This window comes from Thunnus albacares, chromosome 23 (genome assembly GCF_914725855.1).
Source record: "Thunnus albacares chromosome 23, fThuAlb1.1, whole genome shotgun sequence".
Classification (NCBI taxonomy): Eukaryota; Metazoa; Chordata; class Actinopteri; order Scombriformes; family Scombridae; genus Thunnus; species Thunnus albacares.
In genome coordinates, this window is record NC_058128.1 from 8,111,572 (window position 1) to 8,134,575 (window position 23,004).

The 23,004-nt window shown below is 38.8% G+C and overlaps 1 protein-coding gene across 3 annotated transcripts in view; it reads right to left on the reverse strand.

Moving 5' to 3' along the window:
* chrm2a (cholinergic receptor, muscarinic 2a) overlaps positions 1-23,004 on the reverse strand; it is a 75,654-nt gene that overhangs the window by 40,945 nt on the left and 11,705 nt on the right. For all 3 annotated transcript variants that reach the window (XM_044344142.1, XM_044344143.1, XM_044344144.1), the window contains one exon: positions 3,905-4,055. The gene's annotated coding sequence lies outside the window, so the exon portion shown is untranslated. The remainder of the gene's footprint in view (positions 1-3,904; positions 4,056-23,004) is intronic.

The window sequence follows — 23,004 nt, forward strand, 5'->3', positions numbered from 1 at the left end:
ATTATTACCCTGTAATCATGTGTTGCTCTACATGGCTACATTTGTTATTTCTCGTTGACAGCCTAATGTTAGAAGAAAGCAATTTTACCTGATGGATGATCATAAGAGGGGGAGAGGCTATATCAGCTTCATGGCTTGCCAGTGAATTATGCACAACAAAATCCCATAGATGTCTGAACCGGCGGCCCGCAATACCTGCCTTCTCAAATATACTACCAGTCTACGTGCTTTACACGCTGGATTATTATTTCCAGAGCTGTGAGGACTTCTCAGCTTGTCACAATGTGCATGAGGCCTATTAATTACCATAGTATTTACTTGTCCTCTTCAATCAAATAGGCTGCCAGTCCTTACATTACCGCGGCATTATGAAAAATTGTTGACTTATATTCAAGCAGCATAGCTTGGACGACTGATTCATAGGTCTCAGGCCATTCATGATCACAGAAATCAATCCGCACTCCTCCTCTGGCCCGCACTTTGTCTGTTGGCGGCAATAGGGATAACGTGTCAAAGTGGGCCTCCTCAATCTTGTCACTTTAAGTGCAATCAATAGTGCTTCCCCACCAACCGAACGCCTCTGAATACCAGCCCCCCTCTCCTCACACTAGGCTGAACATTTCAATCAATATCTGACTGGAGGCTAAAAACATCTGCAGAAGCAACAACAAAAACCGAGGCAGAATTAAATGCTTTACAATATACTGAAGACGACGACACGCTCTGCAAGAGCATTTCTGCAGGAACAGCAATGCAATGAAAACAGTTGGGCGTATGAAGAAAAAATTAGATTCTCTATGACAGTTAAGTCTACAAATACCATGTTTGTGTGGTGTGAAAGAGAAATGGTTCAAGTCACAACAGAAAGTTATCTCTCTGAAAACAGCAACACACTTGCAGGACTGAATGTGTATTATTATTGTGTTGATTGTCACCATCAAACAATTAACCCTCTACTTAGCGAATCAAACATCACATCACTGTTCCATCAGAGCTGCAATACAATTAGCAGAGGAGAAAGCTTTCTATCTTTAAACACAGCCTTTCCAGAAGGGTTTTCTGTCTTGAATATGTTGTCCCCACAGCCTCATATATCACTGTGGACAATTCTCAATGTATGGCCTGCCGTCGGCTTCCAGACGGCTCCAATCCATAAAACCGAGCCTCTGGACAACGTACCTGTAAATTAGTCTACCTAAAAAATTCAACAAGCCCAGAGAAAGGTTTGATACGTGCATCTAGGTGCTTGGCCCTGGAAACGATTGTATTAATTGCCTCGAGGATTATGAGACACAGACCTCCACTCCCTCATGCATATTTGACACTTCCAGCAGTGCGCTCAGACCCCTGTTGCAGCTAATGGATGATGTTTGGTGCTGTGTTGCATATGTATTAGCTACCAAGTTGAATGGGTATGTGGCAATTGCATCCCCGTGTGTGCCTATCTGTCTGAGCATGTGTGTCAGCTCTGTTGTCTTGAGCCAGCCAGAGTGAGTGTAGAGCTGGGTGGTCAGGTTGCTAGTCCCTAATTGATGCAACTGCTCCCACTACTCTTGCCCTCAAAGGAATGGCGCTGCCCTCTACTGTTAATCTGTGCCAGGGATTTGGCTTGCTTGACACGAAACTGACCTAATAGTCCTTTGGGGGTGGTGTGTGCCCAAACACACGCTCAAAAAACAGTACGACAGATAAGAATACAGTCACTTGGACAGGAGAACACAAAGAGACAAACTCTCATGCAAAGGAGAGAGACAGATATGCACACAAACAAACATACATCTACACACAATTTCAGTTCAAAGAGCTGCAACTCCATTTGAAAAATGGTTCTGGACAGCATCGCTATGATGAAGAGGGAGAGCTCTTGACAGTGTGTTTGGTGGAACAGCATCAAACAGTGGCGTGTGTACGTGCAGATTCCATGTCTGCTGATAATGTCTGCACACACTCCCAGAGAGAGAAGTGGGGTTGTTGATATCAAGTGCTCGCACATTGCTATACATGATGTTCTTTTTGTCTCTAGAGATCGTCTGCCATGACAGAGTGACACCTGCTCCGATGGCCTTTGAAACTTCTGAACATGATCCACAGCTTCAGACATATACTCCTGTCTGATCAAATATGTTTAATTGAGAGACTGATAGGGAGGATTTCCCACCAAATCACTGAATATTCAAGCAGAGTGTATCAAAACCCACCAAATCAGAGGCTTTTTGCATTGGCTCTCCAGTCTTTGGTGACTGAAAGCGCCATAGTCAGCTCAGCCTCGATATAAGGTTAAAAGACTGCTAAATCTGCAGAATTTATCATGATGTGATAACTCTGTTGCAGGTCGAAGGTTAAAACAAACTGAACAAAGCATGTGAACCAACAATAGAGCTAACTAACTAATAGGGCAAACTAACTTATGATCCAAGTCTGAACTGAAGACAGTCAGAAGCAGCCCCTTTACATTGTAGCATTAAGATCAGAGATGCAATTGCTTATTCATGTGCACACGGATGCACATTTGAACGGCAATGCAATCACTTAGCTTAAAGTTGCATTCATAATTTTTTTTTGGCCACTTGGGGGCAGCAGAACCAGCTATGCATCCAACACTGATATACTGTAGCGCCATACAAAGTTGTTACATGTTAACAAACAGTTACCTGTCTGTCTGCTGTTTACCAGAGATTTTTCGCTAAAAACAACTACCTGCTAGGGCTGGAAACGAGGCTGATGAGAACAGTGAGACTGAACCAAAACAGTGAAGTTGTGAGCCGTAAAACCAAAATGGCTGGAAGACACTAAATTGCTCCGTAGAGCTGAGGTGGACTGCAGAAGCTATAATTCTCAGTAGGTTTATACTGCAGGTGACTCCTTTCACGTTGCACATGGTGGTTACTTGATCCATTCTTAATATAAACTATTGATAAGTAAGTGCAGCTTTAAAATATTGAATCTTTGAACTGAATGAACTGATTAAAATCAGAAGTGATTCATAATTTCCATCTCTGAAAAGGACTACACTGTAACAGTAGCGCTATCATAGGACCACACTCTTCCTTCAGTTTAGTACGTGTTACTATGAATGACCACTTACCTGAAATTATCAGAATTTTCCTCATGCAATTAGCCTCACCCACCTTAGTGCTCGAAAACCGTATGACTCAGCCTGAGCACTATACTATCTCTACGTTCAAGGTCTCAGTGTGACTTCAGCATAATACATGTATGAGGGTTCACAAGTCTTTACGTCATAGTCCAGATTTGAGTCTATTGATGTAGGACAAGCTCTTGTAACTCCATTGGCAATTTAAAAAAATGTTTCATACTGTAAAAATGCTGCAAGAATAAAACCATTAGCATTAAGTCATCTTAGGACTTCAGTACACAAAATGCTAGGTGTACTGTACCTTCAAAAAATACCAGAAATTACTGTATGTGACTTTACTAAGCATTGGACATTTTACCTGTATGCATAATGAAGACATTATCTCCCATGTATGCTGAATACATTTATAATAATTAATATTACCTGCCAGGCCTGGTGAGGTGATTCTGCTTCAGAGGAGTTATGCATTATGTAAAGATGTCGTTTGCGTGTGCATAAATTTCAATCTGCCATTGGTAAATTAAAATTTATTGAGAGCGTCGACCCAGAGTAGAGCGAATTATATGTCAAGACAGACATAACACTTTTCAAATAGAATTAAAGAAATGTAATTGCATATTCCATACAGAGAGCAGCTGCTATAACTCACTACAATATTCATGCAAAGGGGCCAAAATTTGGAAATGACTCATTCATAAATCAGAGCTGAGGATGAGTTTATCTCTTTTGGGGGTTTGACTTGGTGTGAGTGTCCTGAGTAAACACTGAGAAGCTATCACTGCAGAGTCAGAGTGTGTTAGTACTTACAGCGGGTGTTAAGCAGTCCGTTGGGCTTTCTCACACTTGGATGGCATATTTGGAGAGTCTGTGTTCAATGTAGCACCAGAGAGGCTTTTTTTTGACAGAGGGAAGCGGCGGGTGTGTCTTGCTCCAGCTTCATGGTTAATAGCCATGGCCACTGTACAAGAGAAAAAAAATGGGATTAGCACTGGTCACAAGTGATATAGTGCATGTCATCCCAGCTCTTATCACCAGACAGAACCTTGATTTTGGACAACTTTGCAAAACCCTTTAATATGTAGAGTGACCATGCTACTGAACATTCAACGGCAAAGTTTTAAAATCATTTCTACAGTGTCTGCACATTGCAGCTGCTGTATGGTAAGAGGAATAGTTCAACATTTTGGAAAATACTTACTCGCATTCTGCCAGCATCTTTAAAGCTCATTAACACATTATATCTCTAACGTTTATCTGTACAAAAAACAACACATTTTGGTTTCACAGGTGGTTTCCCCATCTTTAAGCTAAGCTAACAGTCCCCTGTCCCCCTATTCAACAAATGAAAATGGTATTGACCTCTAACTTTTGGCAAGAAAGTGAATAAACGCATTTCCCAAACAATTCCTTTAAGGTTTGGGAATAATTTTGATTGTGGAAAAGAATCTATGGTAGGTAACTAAAACAATTACTTTGTTGGGAAAAATTGGTGTTTATTTTAAAGAAAAGGAGAAAAAGGGCCAACATTTCTTGCAAGAATGTAACAGAGTATGAACTCTGCATTGAAAGTGGGATGCGCTCTCTAATGCGCGTCTAATCTACATCTTGTATTGCTGACATTTGACATAAATCGTGTGCAGTTGAATCATTGAATACGAATGTAATTCCTTGTGATACTGGGCTGGTTATCTATGGTCAGGAGTCAGTGATGCAGTTTCAGTGGTACAGCAGCAACATGGAGATTGCCTTTAAGTTTCAGTCTTCACTATATAAATTATACAGTCCTCAATCCCTATGGACCTGTAACACCCAATATGCATAATGTACACATCCCGCACGACAATCAAAGAAAATGATGGTGGCTCTGACCGCCTCCGATGTAAATTACTGTGGCCTAAGTTCACTATATGAGTGCACCCGGTATGGAAGCCACAAACCTCGGAGACCATTAACCCAGAGTGCTGCAGCACTCTCACTCATATTTCCAGATGAGCCACTAACAGGCACACCTCATGTTTAAATGCAAATTTCAGCAAGAAAACCTTGCAGGAACCAAAGCAGTTTAAAAATCTCTTTAACCAATCCATGCATTCTTATTATGCACAACTCTTAACAAGCCGCTGTTTATGTCTTTAGCATGTGAAGAGCAAGAGTAAAACAATGTCCCACCTGCTTTTGAACTGCAGGCAGAGAAATAACTTGAGCTGAGAAAGTTGAGGGAAAGACGGGAGAGGCTGATAAAAGGTATAAGCCCTGTGGCTACAGTGTTTAGTACACTAAGTCAGTCTGCGCCAGTGAAGAGATGTAGTGTCATGATAACAACTTGTGTTTATGGCATGTCACTGCACGGACACATTAACCATTACTGTCTGCAGCATGCCATCCACTGTTATGACTAATCACAGAGCCCGTGGACGCCAGAGAAATCATAGAGCCTCCACTTTTGAAACGAAACAGCTGCCTTGAAGAAATGAAGGTCGTTTCACCAGAATGCAAACAGCATCAGGGTTTTAGTGAATGAAGGATTTGGGAAAAGCTGGCAGTGAAACATGTCAAGGCTGTGTGACACATTGCTGTGTTGTCTCATGTTGTTAGACAATGCATTGTCCAAATGATTTCCCCATGGTAAAAATCTGCCTAATGATCTTTGTTTCTGGTGCTCTAATTCATTTATTATGCTAATAGGAAAAGCTGTTAGTCTGATCAGACATTGCATAAACATAAGTGTACTTCAGTGTTCCCTAATCATGTAGGAAGAGGATTTGAAGGCTCCTAGCAATTCTGCTGCATTATAAGATGATGAAAATTATTCATAAAATTGTCAGATGATGATAAGGGTTTAAAATATCTAATAGGCAGCTTTGGACATGGATTGCAATCTTCTTTGCCGACAGGCAGTTAATTCCCCGTGAGGAAATCTGAAAAATCTGAATAAATGTGCTGTAAGGCTTAGCATATACAGATGAGATATACTGCACAGTGATTGGCTGTAGGGTTGCATGACCTAAGATAAGTTTCTCTGCTCCTCCAAGCAGTGGACCTACTGTGTGTGACAGTGAAAATGTCCATCAAGGTTATAAAGAACAGTGTATGTTCTCCCTGGGCGCAGCCTGACCCAGGCGGCTGTCTTTATCCACACTCTATCACCTTAATCTCCCTGGAATTACCTCAGCGTCTTGGGAGGGGGAACTTTTATTAAATAAAGTGACCGACCCATACAGCAGACTGTCATCACTGTGGAGCACTGAACGTTTGGTAGAGAACATGCTTGCTGAACTGCTTGGCCATGGCGTGGACCATATAATCCTAAAATGTGTCTAAGCCCTGTAAAGATAAAGATATGAGCTTTATCACTTGCTGGAGGATGATTGTCAGTTGGTTAGTTTGCCAGGTTTAGCTCGAACAGCTTGGACTATAATTTCTGTGCAATTTTGGCTATTCAAAAACCTGCACAAATATCACAGATTTTACATCTTGTGCCTGGGTTAGCTGTATTCAGCTAATTTATCTCAATTATTGTGTGGACAATCTGATTTAGTTCTTTATTCTTCTGTTTTCACACCCACAATCCGGTACCTTGAAGATACATATTAAATTAGATGCCTTAGAGCTGGCTTGGCTGCCAACTAAATCACATTTACATCTGATTACACTACTAAAAACACATTTTGTAGATATGTGTTGGTACACACCAGAATGGCCTGCCTAATCTTGAAACCTATCGCCCAGATTTATGCACCATGGAGCTCAAATAGAAAACCTCTGTTGTTATTTTATGTCTCACTGACAATAATTCTCAAATATTTTTTTTTTCATAACATATTTGTTGACTGCTGATGGTCAGTCTCAGTTTACGTTCAGAAGACTAGCAACAGGTTGGAGATAAAAGGTGTAAGAGAGCTCTAAAGTGATTGTTCATCAGCATAAGTAAGTAATATTTGATATCCAATGATGTCAGAAAAATATAAATAGACTTAGCATGTGTATAAATCACCTATATACTATACTTCTAATGGGAAGTTTTAGAGAGACACCTGTCATTTAAACCTTGATATCTTCCTAATGCAACAATTTTAAAAAACACCACCAATTGACACAAAACTTCCTGAGGAAAAAAAATGATTATTGTTATTATTATTTTTATTACTTTGTATTTCTCAAGAGAATGTGAAGGTGTACAAAGCAATCTGAGTGAGTCAACATTTAGATGTGGTTTCTGATTGAAGATATTACTTAGTCAGCTTGTTATTTGCCTTTGATTAATTCTCTCTTCTGTATTTTTATTTTGTTTGTGTGTATTAGTGAATTATTATAGAACTGTAACTGCACTTAATCATTTTTGTCACATTTTATTCTATGCCACTTTAAAATATTGGATACTATTCATGTTTTAAATATTCTTACATATTTTCCTTTTGTTTTAAGATTAGTTGAGTAATTCATTTGACAGAAAATGAATCATCCACTAATGTGATAATCGATTAATTGTTTGTTTGTTTTTTAGCAAAAATGCAGAAAAGTCTGTTGTTCCAGCATCCCAGTTGTGAGAATTTGCTGCTTTTCTTTGTCTCATGTGATAGTAACTGAATATCTTTGGGTTTTGCACTGTCAGTCAGAAAACAACAAGACATTTTAAGACGTCACCTTGGGCTTCAGGAATTTGTGATGTAATTTTTCAATATTCTGACATTTTACAGATCAAATGATCGGTTAATTATTCAAGAAAATAATTAGTGAGATGATAACGAGGGCGGCCCTAAAACAAATGAATATGTCACGTCATGTCACAGAGGATCATCAACAGTAATCCCATGTTGAACTTGACACTGAGACCAGACTCAGTGCCTAAAGCTTCCACCATTTTACGATTCCTCAGATGGCTTTTAATATGAATATGGTTCACGGTGGGCCACCTTCGCATAGCAGTATAGTAAAATTCCATTAAGTAGAGAACTGTACTCCGAAGAAAGATGTGGCATGCAGGTTATGGAAAATGAGAAAAGGTGCATGCCAAGCTAGATTTGATATCCATATAGATTAAACCATTCATATCACATTTTCAATTATCACAACTTCACCTCAGAATACCTCTCTGTGAAATTGCTGTTTTATGTTTGATGACTCCTGCATCTCCACCACATTCCCCTAGGAGTGCAGTTTTAACTGTCTTATAACAAAAACATGTTCACACTGCTATGAACTGTCGGAAGCGCTTTGAAAAGACCTCATCGAAAGCATAAGCAATAAAACAAGCCTTCCAGTGTTTCCATTTTTAAATACTCTGAAGGGAACGTCTGTAATGCAGTTTCCTCATACTTGGTGTCCCCTGACTGTAACTGCCAGGCCCTGCAAGTGTGGGCTTCTGCTTTATTGCAACATTAGCATTATGATGGGGAGGAGAGAGGGGTTGCTTTCCTCTAGTCTGAACCTGGTCATAGATCTCAGTGGACATCTACACTGACTCTTCATTGTCTGCTATTACCCAACATCCCAGCAGGGGTGCATGTGTCTGGATGAAAAAGGCTTGATTATGTAACTGTCTGAGAGGCTTGCTGTCAACCTATTTAAAAGGCCAGTGCATCAATCTTCCACTGACTCTGCATCTCTTTAGAATATCTGGGACTTATGCTTTCAATATACATGATGGATCTATATGCATGGTCTGCTGGTGAATGTTTTCCGCTAAACTGCCTGTTTTGATCGATCAAGAAATCCTAATTACAAGGCACTGAACATGCAAAGACAAGTGCCGCCATTTATTAAATCTGCATCTTGACTAACATGAACATTGCTCCTATTTTCAGTGGTTGGATATTTCTGCACCCACATGTTTAGCCACATTTTCAGTTTGAGAGATACAGAAACAGCAGAGCGGCGAAGGCACAGACGTCCATCTCTCTCGGTGCCGCCTGGATGAATGCAAAACCGAAACCAAACAAAGAGAGTGATTAGTGGATCTGTTTAACCTCAGGGCAGAGGGATCCCGTTATTAGACCAGAGAGTTTACTTAGCTATCTGCTTTGCCGTCTGCCTTCCTCCCGTCCTCTCCCACTGCAGTACATCCCAACACAGCAGCACTCAGAGCTAACAGCGCTAATTAGGGAAACCGCCAAAGGATTTTTGCAAGGTTATTTTGATAAAGTGCACAAGGGGTTTTGCAATCACAATGTCTGTCATTGCTCTCTTTTTTTTTTTCTCAAGCTGTGAAGGTTCATGTTGGTTCAAAGACAAGTCATCTGTGCCAATCACCGTTTCTTCATCTTAATCTCACATTTTAAGCATTGGTCCCAAAGTTCCATTCAAAATTACACATTATTCGAGCAGCTACTGTATCAGAAATACAACAGAAAATTTGATGTCCTCTTTATCATTTATTATTGCTGTAGCTATACTTATACCAGAAATACCTGTGTTGGCTGTTCTGCTCTTCTAAATTATGTCATTATGTGACATATGCGCATGTGTACAAATTAAGTGCCATGTGCACATGCACTGGCTATTTTGCTCCAAATTTTGATCCGTATATATGCATGCTTTGTTTCCTGTGAATCCCTTGGGCATCTGCATGCTATTTGAATTCAGTGCGAGAAAGGCAGACTCCGCCGCTGATAAAGCAAACTACAAAACAGAAAGCTAACTAATGAGTTTACATATCAGCCATAAACAGTATCAAAGATTGGGTCTGATATTCAAGAAAAGTGCAATTTTGATGTACTTGCACTTGAGTATTTCAATTAACTTTTCTACTCCACTACTGGCAAATTAAGATTGCATATTCAAAAGATAAGATCATCTTGTAAACTTCCCAATAGTATATAACCAACCAACTGCAACATTAAAATACTGTTAACGCTGATACTATTAATCAAACAATAATTTGGAATAATTTGTTGTCCAACATGTGGTTGGAGGTCCTTCAGATGTCATTCCCATGTGAATACGAATCAGCTGTTCTGTATGGCTTCACATTCAATATAGTACCTATGATTATCTTATTTGGGCTATTTTCATTGTGTTAGCATTATCGCCACATCTTTGTTAACCTCTCTAGATATTAATTGCCAGTGGGCGGGGAGTCCAGCAGCAGTTCCGCTTCAAGTGCCATATCAAAACCTTTTGTGTGGATTGATTATTTCCACATCCAACAGCTGTTTATAGCGGTCAGTGGACGATCTCCTTCTGTACCTTTTTAGAGTACCTCCTTTGTACTTTCTTTCCTGTACTTACTTTTCTTTCCTGTTGTTCCAGCCCTTTTCTTCAATTCTTGGATTAGAGACATTTTCTTTTTACATACAATCTCTTTGACTATGTTTACATCTCACTGCTCAGAATTCAGATCTTCAATTTTTATGGCTATGACACGTCATCTCCATCGCTTAGTCTCTTATGTTACTCTTCGCCAGTGCTTAGTATGAACTGAGCTCTCTGTTGAAAGACTAAACCATTGGTACTGTCACATTCTGACACATTATAACACTGAGTGGTATCATTGGACATAACATACTTGTCACTTAAGCTGATGTTAAGCTGTATGATGACTCCAAGGGGTCTTTGAGGGTGTTCCAGGGGGTCCCCAGCAAAAAGGGGAATAATTTATTTTCACTATAATTTCATCCATAAGTAACACAATGGCAGCATGCATGACTATTTTGATCATGGATTTCATACACTTTAACATCTAAAAGTAAAAGATGAGTGACCCTGGTGATAACAAATCTTATCAAATGGGAGTCTGTGGTCTAATTTATGTCAGTTTAGGGGTCTTTGATGTGAAAAAGTTTGAGAACCACTGAGACAAACTGTATTTGTACATTCACATATCAGAATTTTTACATTGTAGTAGTGTTACTTTAATTAACAAATGTATTCTTCCATCACTCGTAGTCATAATATTTCCTAATGCAGCATTTTTTCATGACTTATGCAATCGCACTGCTTGATACCATCGCCATGTTTATTAATTTATTTGAATGGCACAGCGTGATCTCTGCACAGATATCATCATAATACAATGATGTTATGGTAATGAGATTGAAGCTTCACTGCACTTGAAGCTGTTGATGTTTTTTTACCAGGCTGTAACCAGACATTTCCTCTAACAGGAGAATCACTGAGAAGTCTCTTTGATGTTGCCGCCAAAAACATGAGAATAAGAGATTGGATTTTTTTTTTTTTTTCCAATCGTTGCACCTCCTTTTTTGAGTTGCACAAATGTTCATTGCGTTAGGCTGTTACTGAGGGAATATCAACTTAAAATATATAGCAACTAACATGTAAATGTTTGTTCAAGCTTTTGGGCTATGAGCATATTGGTGATATGAGATCAAAATCTTTCAACCATCAGAACAGCAATGCAAAAATGTGATACATGAGTCATTGTAGTGTTTGTGTTGACCTTTCCAGGGACTGCAGCTGGAAAGTCTTTGCTTGAGATTAATGTTTTGTGTACATGGTCTCTGACAAATAGGTTTAATATTAAAAAAAACATTAACGTACAGTGTCAGAGACTTGAAATGGACCAGAAAAACGTTTAAACTTCAGACCTCTATCTGTTCATTAAACTTTCACCAAGCATAAATGATAAGCAGTCCAATTTAGTCTTCGCCCCTTGACAAACCCCTCAACTGCATATTTATAGAAAGTCATTCTATCAGATTATCAAATCCATGCTATTGAAAATGTGCTTTTTACACTGTTCATCCTCTCTTCAGTGGAAATCATTTTCTTGCTCAAGCTCAGAATTTCACAAAAGGATGAAAAAGATTTGGGCTAAAAGTTCAGCACGAAAGCTTCAGAGAGAATGAAGCAAAGGTTATGCAGCAACAGAGAAGATAAGATTTGAATAAACACTTGGTGAGGATCATACAAAGGGTAGCTTTGCACATTACAGCCAATCAGAAGCTCCAAAGAATCCTCCACAAGGATATTAGATAAAATTCCACTGTGCTTTGATTTAACAATAATCTTGATAGCAACTAGCTGGACCTTTTCGTATAATGCCATTTGGGTTTTTAATCATACATGTCTGGGGCAGTATCTGAAAGCTCCAGTCAAGAGATGGAGTTCAAAGCATCACATGGCAGCTTTGTTAGAGATGTCCCTTTTCGCTGTACTATAAAAGATAGAAGTGAATGGGAATGATATTCTCTGTTAGGACTGTAAATAAGTTCATAGTAGAGGATTTTTTGGGTGAACTTAAATTACTTTTACGAGAAGTCAAACAGCAAGAGATATTTCTCAAAGAATATCACAAAAAAATACAGGTTAAGCAGACATTAGTGTTAGTTATTTGCTCTCTGTCTAAAAATTCTGTTAGTGGCTCATGGAGAAGCAGGGATTTAATACGTCATTTCTTTTGCAAATCTGACATCCCTCTTATACATTCTGGCATTAATTTGTGGGACATCCCATGGGTTTTACGACAGGTGAAAAGTACATTATTACTCTTGATCATCATAATCCCATTGGAGGATTACAAGTAACATTTTAAAACAAGTTGTACGAATTGGACTTTTCAAATCAAGCCAATAAATGTGTTATGAGATGTCGTGTTTTTCTTGTCTTTTCAAAATTTGCATGTAATGATAATTTGTATAAAGTCTAACCATTTTTTTGAGGGAATTAGGACTCCACTGCATATGCAATGAGGCAAAGGGAGCCACCGCAGACCCCATGCCCTGTAGTTTACTCTCCACAATTTACTACATTCCCCCATGGGGTAAAACAAGTGTGTGGTGTGTATAGTATGCCAAATTTAGACTACACAACATCAGCCTGATAATGGGCCGACCTGACAGAGCAGGGCGTCAGGATTGAAAATTTGGTGTGTCAAATCTGCACTAAAGATAGAGAGCAGTAATTACAGAAGCAGTTAAGTTGAGAAAATTAAGTAAAGTATTCAAGTATTTAAACCCAAAGAAATAATTGCCACAGAACCTACATAAAATGCAGATACTGCACTAATTTTGATAGTTCAAAGGGATTAATATTTTGTCTATTTTGTCAATAATTGTCTTCTATTAGTATTTACAATATTTAATGCGATATAATAAAATCATCTGCAATGTAATGTATTTGTGGATTAAAGGTAGCTAAATCAAACCAAACCACATAATTCCACGAGTCAAAAGCTGAAAAGCCAGTTACTGATATAAGCTAACGTTACTGTAGCTAAATGTAGCTCCATCATTTTAGAATTTAGCTATACTGCCTTATTTAGTTGTATGCAGTAACAAATTAACTACCAAGATGTCATTTTGTCAAAATGTGTGTTTTTCAATTAACAAATATCTGGAGAAAAATCAAACAGCTTAGTAAAATTAGCATTAACTAAGGTTAGCAGTGGCTCACAAGCTAGCTTTCACTTGATAGCTCTCTTGCTTTAGCTGTGTAGTTGTCTGTTTATCTGTGACAGAAAGTGTTTGAAAGTGTTGACTGTTTATATATATATATATATATATATATATATATATATATATATATATATATATATGTAGGTAAATTAGATGTCAAAAAGTCAGATTCAGTCTTCATTCAGTTTTTACCAAGTGTATATAGACTTTTGGCTTTGTAGAGCATATTGCTCACTTTATGCCGTGGTGTGTCATAGGACGCAGCATCTGGGACACTTCATGGCGTCCCAAGAAGACGATTATGTCAGAATTCTCTAACTGAGTTTGACAATTTCTGTGATGTGTTTGTTATGTTGACCCACATAGGAGCACAAAGCGCATAACTGTCATAGCAAACTGAAAGAGTAATTGTCTCATTTCATTTCAGTGAACCTGTAACCATGACTATCACCCCCTCGCGGCTCAGAGGCATTATACCGAATTAAACACGCCACACAGTGATCATCTCAAAAGACAAAAATATGGTGTTGTCTGACTTCAGGATTACAGTCTCTTTAAATTAGTCAAAATTTTCTAAACTGTCTGCCAAAACAAAATTGCATCCACAAATTGCAATAGCACAGTGATATTGACTGAGGTAGAGAGTAATTTCTCTCTATTTTACTTTATAATTATGAATGAAGCCTCAAGGTTGCACATATTCATTGTACAAATTTAACAAGGAATTAAAAACATGATAAAGTATTTGTATTTTAGAAAATATTGGTATATAACTTTTTCACAGGTTGCGAATCATCTCTTAAATCCCTTTGCAAATCATCTTGCAATCCTCTGGGAGGTACCATCCTTGCAGTCTGCTCTAGATTAATACTAAGGCATTTCTTTGGAATTGATTATTTAACTTTTTTTTAGTGTTATGTTTTATCTCAGCCCAGCAGAATGGCTCCTGCGCTGTCATAGAGGGCTTTGCCAGTGAATTGAAATCCTTCAGTGCAGGTGTGGAAAGCAGAGTGGTGAAGAGGCTCCGTCACTTCTGCACTCCACTGATAACTTTAACATTTGACCATGTATTGTGCTCAGGCTGCTGGTCTTATGAAAGCATGCGGCGATGCTTTCCTCCAAACAGATTCACATTCTTGTTCTCACATGACTTTGAGTTTTAAAAAGGAACGTAAACTCTTGAAAGGAAAATAGATGCCGTGCGGATTCAATTGCTGCACAGACTTGATTAATGAGCATTTCTTATCAGCAATCTGCTTATTTTGTAGCGAAGTTGGGGGAGCTTCAGAAAAAATGAACATCTCATGCTAAGTGGGTAGTGGGTTGAGTGAATTCCTAACAAAATGCATTTTGCATTTACCTCCACTGCGGTCAAGTTGGAAATTATCATTTCAAATATTCAGCAGTTTTTCTTTCTCATATTCCGGTTATAACAACAGAGAGTTCTGGCACTCAAATGGCTTTATAATGAATTAGTCAAGCTTGGAAATGAAAAACTTCTGCTGTCAGTTGGATGGCAGTCAGACCTGTTCTCACTGCTGCTACGAGAAGAAAAAGATGAAGTACTTGCATGCTGATTTTGTAACTAGGTTATTGGTCACTCTTTCTCCCCTTCTGGCTCTTATGCTTTCTATTTTCTCTCTTCTCTGCCATAAGTCTTTTAGTCTTTGCTGGATGTTTATGAAGTGCTTTTAAATTTAAAATAAAACAAAAAAAACTTGGATATGATAAGAATTTTCTTCATGGGAAAAATAAAGAAAAATGATATTTAAGTCTATCTCTAAGCTCTGACCCTGCTGTTGCTCTTAATGGTTACATACATAACCAATGGACCATTTCTATGCAACCAACTGTTCCCCCTCCACCCTCAAAACCCCCCATCACCAATTCCTGTCTTCACACTGCAGCCATTTTCCGGAGCGATTTCAGAGGATAATGGCACTCACAAATCATCTGCTGGGCAGTGGAGCCCATGAAATTGATGTGCCTTCATTTCAAAACAATAGAGGTACCTTATGAGAGGCCTCATGATGTCATAATTTTAGTAGCTGACAGGCCAGGCAGGTGTGTTTTGGCCCAAGAATGGGCACCGGGCCAATGAAAACCCAGTAGAGACAGCTTAATCAATCGGCGTATTGAGGGAGATGGCAAGACTATGGTGTAAGCAGCCATCAGACGTGCTCAATCACATTTTCTGTACTGAACAAAGTGACAACTTTTACTTGGAAAAGCAGGCCTCCTTATCTCCCTAGAGTTAAGTAATGCTTCACTGTCTATCTGAGGCTATCCCTCTTCCATTTCCAGTTCAACAAAACAGTCCAAACACATAAAAGGTAAACAACTCATAGACGATAAAAAGACAAAAAATGCCTGCAAAACCAGACACAAAAGTTAAATATACTAAGAAAGGTTTTTGGTTTTATGACTCTGAGTCTCTACACAACAGAGGCTGATACTAGTAAGAGTTGCTTGGGTTTTGTTAAAGAGATTGAGTAATAAATTATTAATGTGGGCAAGTGAAAGGACGCTATAAATCTCTTGAGTTTTTGAACTATAAATGAGTGGTTTGGGTGTCAGTGGCACTGCCATCCTGATTTGAACGCACTGATTAAATTAAAATGAATTATCTATATTTTTTGCAGGGAAAATTTCAAATTATCCATCAGACACATTGCTTCTTTTAATTAATTCCTCCCGCACTCGTTGACATTTTTCATAGAGGGTGCATGGGTTAAGCACACCTCCTGTATGAAAAGATTAAAAAGCCACTTACATGCTAAAAAGAATTATGGATGACTGAGGAGCGTGGCTTAATTGGAAATTGATTGACTTGGCCGCGTTACACCTGGTCTCATAACATTTCACATCCCTCATGCATGAGGAGTTTGATGCATTTTTCAATAAGCAGCTCCACAGCAGCAACAGAACCTTTTCATACTGGTGTCTCTTGGTGGAGAAAATTGTGTGGATGAAGCCATGTTGCCTCACCAGATCCAAGCCAGCACTTCAAAGAGGCAGGGTGGGGATGATCTTTGCATGACGGATGGAGCTTTCCTTGCTGTGAGTGCCGGGAAACGAGTCGCACCACATATCTGGGTGTCATGTGCCATTGCCCTGCAACTGCTACAAACAAAAACCACACTGATGTAAAAAAAACAAAAGCAACAACAACAAAAAAAAAAACAGAGCAAAATCAGCTCCTCCTTTTCCAAGATGGATGCCTGGTGTCAATTTGTGGAGGCTTGTGTCTGCTGAACGCAGTACTGTGCAAGCTTGGTGATTTTCAAATTCTCACATTTCACATTTCATCGCACAAATGCACCAGCTTGGTCACCAGAATAAAACATTGGCATTGTACATTTCTGCAAACCTACATACATTGAATATCTACTTTTCAATATGTGTAACACGTAGCATATTTCATTTCCAGAATACCTATCATATCAACATTTCTAAAGTCACATAATTCACATGACATCTATATGAGCTGACTTTTGTATTGGGAGGAGGAGGGGTCGGTGGATGGCTAGGAAGTTTGTTGACGTAAAGTTGGAAATCAGCAGAGAGTTTGGTTCAAGACCACCTCGAAACTAATGCCTGCTTCCCGTTTCAACTGACAAAACTGAGTGTTTTTTAGCGAGACCTTGGGACATTTGTAGCCATTTTTATTTTATTTTAGTTTTTTATTTTAATCCAAACCGTGATCTTTCCCTAACCCTTACCAAGTGGTTTTTGTTGTCACATCATAAAACGTCATTATTCAACTTATAATGGCCAAGATTGAAAGACATTCAACGTATCTGTGGTTTGCAGAAATGTACAATGCCAACGTTTTATTCTGGCGATTGGGTTGAATGCACTTATCTCCAAAACTTCAATGTCATGTTCTGAACCCATGCATTAAAGAGAAACTTCAGTATTTTTCAACCTGAACCCTATTTTCCCATCTTTTTTATCTAAGTTACTAATGGAGACAACAGTTTTTGAAATTGGTGCAGTATTGTTGCAAGACATGAAATGGGCTGAAATGTCATCCAACGGGGCAATAGCACCCCGTCAATGTACATTCACTAAAAGTGCTTCTTTTTCCACTGACAGGCTCAGATTGTTATTATAAGTGTCCATTATGGAAAGGACCATACAGAGAAATAAAACAGTTTTCTTTACCTTTCACTTGATTGGTTTGTTTGTTATTGTGTCTAACCAAGTCTTGCTCAAGGAGAAGTCTCATTCTGAAATCTAGCAAGAGTTGAGTGGTCATCAAAATCAGCTAAATATTCAGCCATGACTTTGAAAATGTACTGTACTCTAACACAACACACTCCTCCCTGCACTCCTCTCTCCAACTCTGTCATGGCCCTATACAACTCAAATTTATCAGCAAGCGACAATCATTTTGTGAAACATGACAGTGCCACCATTTGCTTGTTGAAAATCAGGTGATACAGGACGCATGAACCCAAACGACCTCTCTGTTTTTTTGCAGCCAATGAAAGGATCTAATTCTTGTGAAAACAGATTTGGAATTCAACTTTGGGTATAAACACTGTTTTGTCCGAAGTGGGAAAAGTATTTTGAATTACTAGTGGAAATGGGATGCTTGTGTCAGTACATTTAGGCAGACAAGTTTATTTTTACATAAACATCATGGTGTAGGGTTTGCCTCAGGAGAAACATTTCAAACAGACCTAATATAGTTTGCAGGTGCTTAAATGCACATCAAGCTACAGGAGCATGAGTGAGCATAGCAGACAAAGACCATCTCTGTGATGGAGGGAAGGCATGCATGGCTGCTCTACAGGCTCCAGACAGGCTGAGAATGACAGGGAAACGTGGCAACAGCAGAGAGAGGAAACTCCTCGCGCCTGCCTATGTACGTCAGTCAGGGTCACTGCCACAGCAGTCCTCAGATGTAAATGCAGCTAAGCACAATGGAAGACAGACAGATGCACACACCTCTCCATGAACAGAGCACATCTCTGGCTGTCAAACCAGGCCGAGGAGGTTAAGGGAGGTCAGGGTGCCTGAGCAGGAGCAGGCAGACAGCTCATCAATGCTGCTGACAACCAGATGGATGATCCAATACTTCAGTAAGCAACAGTTCTACTTTCCTGTTTATTAACAGATAGTACTACTGCACTTGGACATCCCCCAGTAGGCTTACTGGTTAGTTCTTTAGCACTATGAGCACATGTTAACAACTGAATATTGCCTTGTGAGCAACTTTGAATTTCTGTTTTCTCATATCCATAATCTGTCTGCAAGGTATCTCAGCTTCCAGTTCTCAGTTAAAGCATGGAAAGGGTCTTAAATCATACCCTTACCCAAAGATGAAAAAGCAGGTTTTACTGGCTCCAACTGTGGACCTATTAGTATACTTCCTGTGCTGAGTAAGATACTTGAGAAGATTTAATCAACTGTTAAATTATTTTAGTAGAAATGGATTACTTACAAAAGCAGAGCATGCTTATAGACATGGACACTTTACTCTTACTATATTAGTACATATGACTGATCAATGGTTAACATACATGGATGACAGGAAAATAGTGGGGGCTGTGCTCTTGACTTTTATTGCAGCTTTTGATGTCATTGGCCACAGTGTTCTTATTGCAAAGACCAAATGTGAGGGTTTTTCACCCTTAGCTCTCGGGCAGAACACAGCAAGTATTTTTCAATGGCAGTTTTTTCTAACAGCGAAAAAATATCTTGCGGTGTTCCACAAGATAGCTGCTTGGGTCCACTTTTATTTTCAATTTTCTTAAATGATATGACATTTTCATAAATGACATGTTTCTAAAAATGCCAATGTAGTTATGTATGCTGATGACTCAACTTTGTTCTGCATGTCACCAACTTCAGTGGAGCTGAGAGAGAATCTATGTACATGATGAATTGCACAGCATTACCGAATGAGTGAGAATGAACAAATTAGTACTAAACATTAACAAAACTAAATGTATTGTATTTGGTAGTAGGCATGTTCTAGCCAACACCACTGCACTTAATCTCTTTATAGATGGGATATCAGTTGAGCAGGTCACTAACACTGAATTACTGGGTGTCAGAGTAGATTATTTATCGTCTTGGTCTTATCAGATTGATCACGTTGTTTCCATGATGGGACAGGGCACTGCAATTCCAAGGAAATGTCCTGCATAAAGTATGTTCCATCCTCTGTGATGATTGATGTTGTTCAGTCACTTGTTCTGTCTCACCGGGAGTACTGCCCAGTTATTTGGTCAAGTGCTGCTATCAAACATCTAAAAAAAGCTTCAAATTACAGAGAACAGAGCAGCCAGATTAACTCTTCATTGCTCTTTCCATGATAATGTGTGTGAAACGCATAAATGATTATTATGGCTGACTGTGGAGGCTAAATTAAATTCATGTCTCTGTTATCCATGCAAAATGTTATTTGGAATAATACACTGCAGTTCTTTTGTGAAAAACTAGTATATACTGGTTTTTGTCATGGGTATAATATACGTTGAGTGAGCACTGGTCATCTGGTGGTGCCAAGTCCACAATCAAATTGTATGATAAAAGCTGTTCTTTATAGAGCTTCTTCTGCTTGGAATATGTTCCCCATCAACTTCAGACAGATCAAAAGTAGATTTTCTTTTAAAAAGTTACTAAAACAAAAATTGATGAATCTCATATAGATGTTGTTGTGGTTTTTGCTGTTTTGCAACCTTTGTTTGTTTCTATTTTCTTTTTGTTTTTGTGTATTTGTGACAATTTTGTTTTTGTTTTCATTGTAGGTTACTATTGTTTATTGTTTCATATGTAAAGTTATTTAACTTATTTGGCTTATTTTGCCTTTTTGTTTTATTGATACAGTGTGATTTTAATTATGGTTTGTCTTTATTGTTGTTGTTTTTGTGTGGACCCCAAAAAGGCTAGCGACCACTTTGTGGAAGCTAATGGTGATCCAAATAAAGAATAAAGCCATGGATCTATATGTGCTGTTTATTGGGCTCTGATGGCTCAAGCTGGCACATTCATTTGTCATTCCTGTGTGTCTTGGAGCAGAATCTGATCCCAGAGTCAACATTAACATGGCTTTTCTAGGGCAGCAGCTTCATTATTGAGCCCCGGCATGGTGAACCAGACCATTACTGCTCTGGAGAGAGACTGAAAATGGAGAGAGGGGGGGGAGATGGAAAGATGAGAGAAACGAGGATATAGGATAAGCAGAATGATGAAGTGGAGAGAGGGAATGAGGGAGTGTGAATGAAGGATGCTAGCACGAGGACAGAAGGAGAAAAGAAGTGACCAAATAAATCACCAGCCAACAGATAATTGGACGAGCTGTACTCAAGGGACTGTTGCAGCACCATGAAAAGTGACACCGTGATTTGCAATTAACTCCAAGAGGACAAATGGGGATTTAGTTCCCTTTGGATTAATTCTAGGAATGTGATACCTGACAAGATGGTTGCCATAATGAATCTACTGGGCTGCAGGAATCATTATTATCATTTAACTTGTGTGATGGCATCTCTCTCCAGGGAACAAATGTCCCAATCTGAGAAGCAGAAAACATATCAAATTAGACCTGGAGGTAGACCTGGATACCTAATGTACCAAAGCAATTAACATGTACAGCCATGACAGGACTGTATTTCACAGCTTGAGTAATTTTTATGTTTGTCTGGTAAGCTGTTTTCATACTTTACAGAGCTTGAAGTGTGGTTTTATCTTTCATTTTTACGAGTTAAGCTGCATGCTCACAGGCCAAGAGTGGATCTTGTCCTGTAGTAGAGAAAGTGGAGTGACCTCAAGGACAAGACGATTCAGCCAGGCTTAGTTTCAACATTCACAATCAACATCCAGTCACTTCTGAACAGAGATCTTTTTGACGAGGCCATAATTAAACCAAACACACTTACTCGCTCACCCTTAAAGAAGTGTAATTTAAAGATAAGATCATGCTGATACAAGGTTTGTTTTAGTATATCTACAAAAAAAAAAAATGTATTTCCTAATAAGGTTTGTCTGAAGGCGCAAAACTTTCTTGTTTCACTCAGTAGAGATACAAAGAAGAACTGATGAGAGGCTTTAAGTGCTTGAGTACTGCTCTGGAACAAAATGTCAAGGTCATATCACTTATCTAGTATATTATTCTTTTTTTCTTTCTTTAATTCATGGCATTTCCAGCTTGTAATGAGGAAGCTGACAATGGGGGAGGACAGGAAGTCTGGAGAGGGTGACATGCTATAAGAGACCTTGGTTGGATTCAAATGCAGAATGACATTGTGCCATAGAGTGCTGGGCCACCAAGGCACTCCATATGTTTAACTTTTTGATATGTAAATTTTCAAGTAAATCTCCAGCAATGAAACTGTAAAGTCACTGTAAAGATTCTAAAATTGTAACTTTTAGTTGATCTCTGTTTGTATTTAATTGAAAATTACCCGGATCTAATTGAGAATGGACTACACCATAATGACTCTGATTAGGGACCTGGAGCAAACATGCCGTATTTTTCCTACAATGGATGTTATCCCAGTCTGTGTTTTAGCAAACTGGTTGACCTTTCCAGAGCACCTGACTTTAAGAAGGCACTAATTATTGTCTCGTTAGGTTCTGAGAGCTTGCCAATAAACAGGTCTTTAAATACAAAGTAGGACACACAGCGGTGAACACTCACAACATGAAAAGTTAACTTATTATTACTCTGAAGAGTAGAAAAAGAAGATTGTCTTGCAGAGAAATTTCTTTAAGTACCTCTTTTATTTACCTCTGAACACGGTGATTCATGTTGTGGAAAAAGTACAGAACATGTATTTGACTCATCAGGACACACTGACATTGGATCAAGGTGGGTAAACTGAATTGAACTGAACATTGAGTTGTACAAGTGCTCAGACAGACACGTGGACAGTGGACGTGTTTTCTGAGGAAGAGCTATGCGACGTGTCTATCTGTTGAGTAGTGCGAGTTGTCATAGCCAATCAGAATGTTGCTGAGTGTATAAAATCTGATCGCTGAAAGTAAAATCTTGCTCATTGCCGAAGACAGCTCCTCTGACTGTAGAAGGTTTTTGTGCCTACTTGCAAGTGCGAGAATCAAACTCAGAAAGACTCTTGTGAGTCTTTATTACAAAAAGTGCCACCACAGCTCACACTATGCGGAGTCATCTGCAAACTGAGAACATTTCTGATCGAATAAGGTCTGTCAGAAGTAAAGTGTGAAAACTCAAAGAAAATGCTAGCAGTACAGAAAGTTATCTGCTACCGGTGCCTTGTTACAATAGATTGAGACCTAAGTCATCTCAACTTAGATTGTCATCATTTCCAATAAAATGAAAACTTAAACATTTCTTGGTTCCTTTATACACACCTGGACCTTCTATGTTTAAGATTTGTGCAGTGCAATGATTTTACTTTTAAATTACTTGAGATTTTGTTAAATATATTGTATATAATGCTCAAAAACACTGGACTAATAGTATCTTTGGCCTAATGTGAAATTAAATGTACATTTTTCATCTCTTAAGAGGAACTTTAGAGTAAATTTAATTCATGCATCTTGGCAAAGGCAACACAG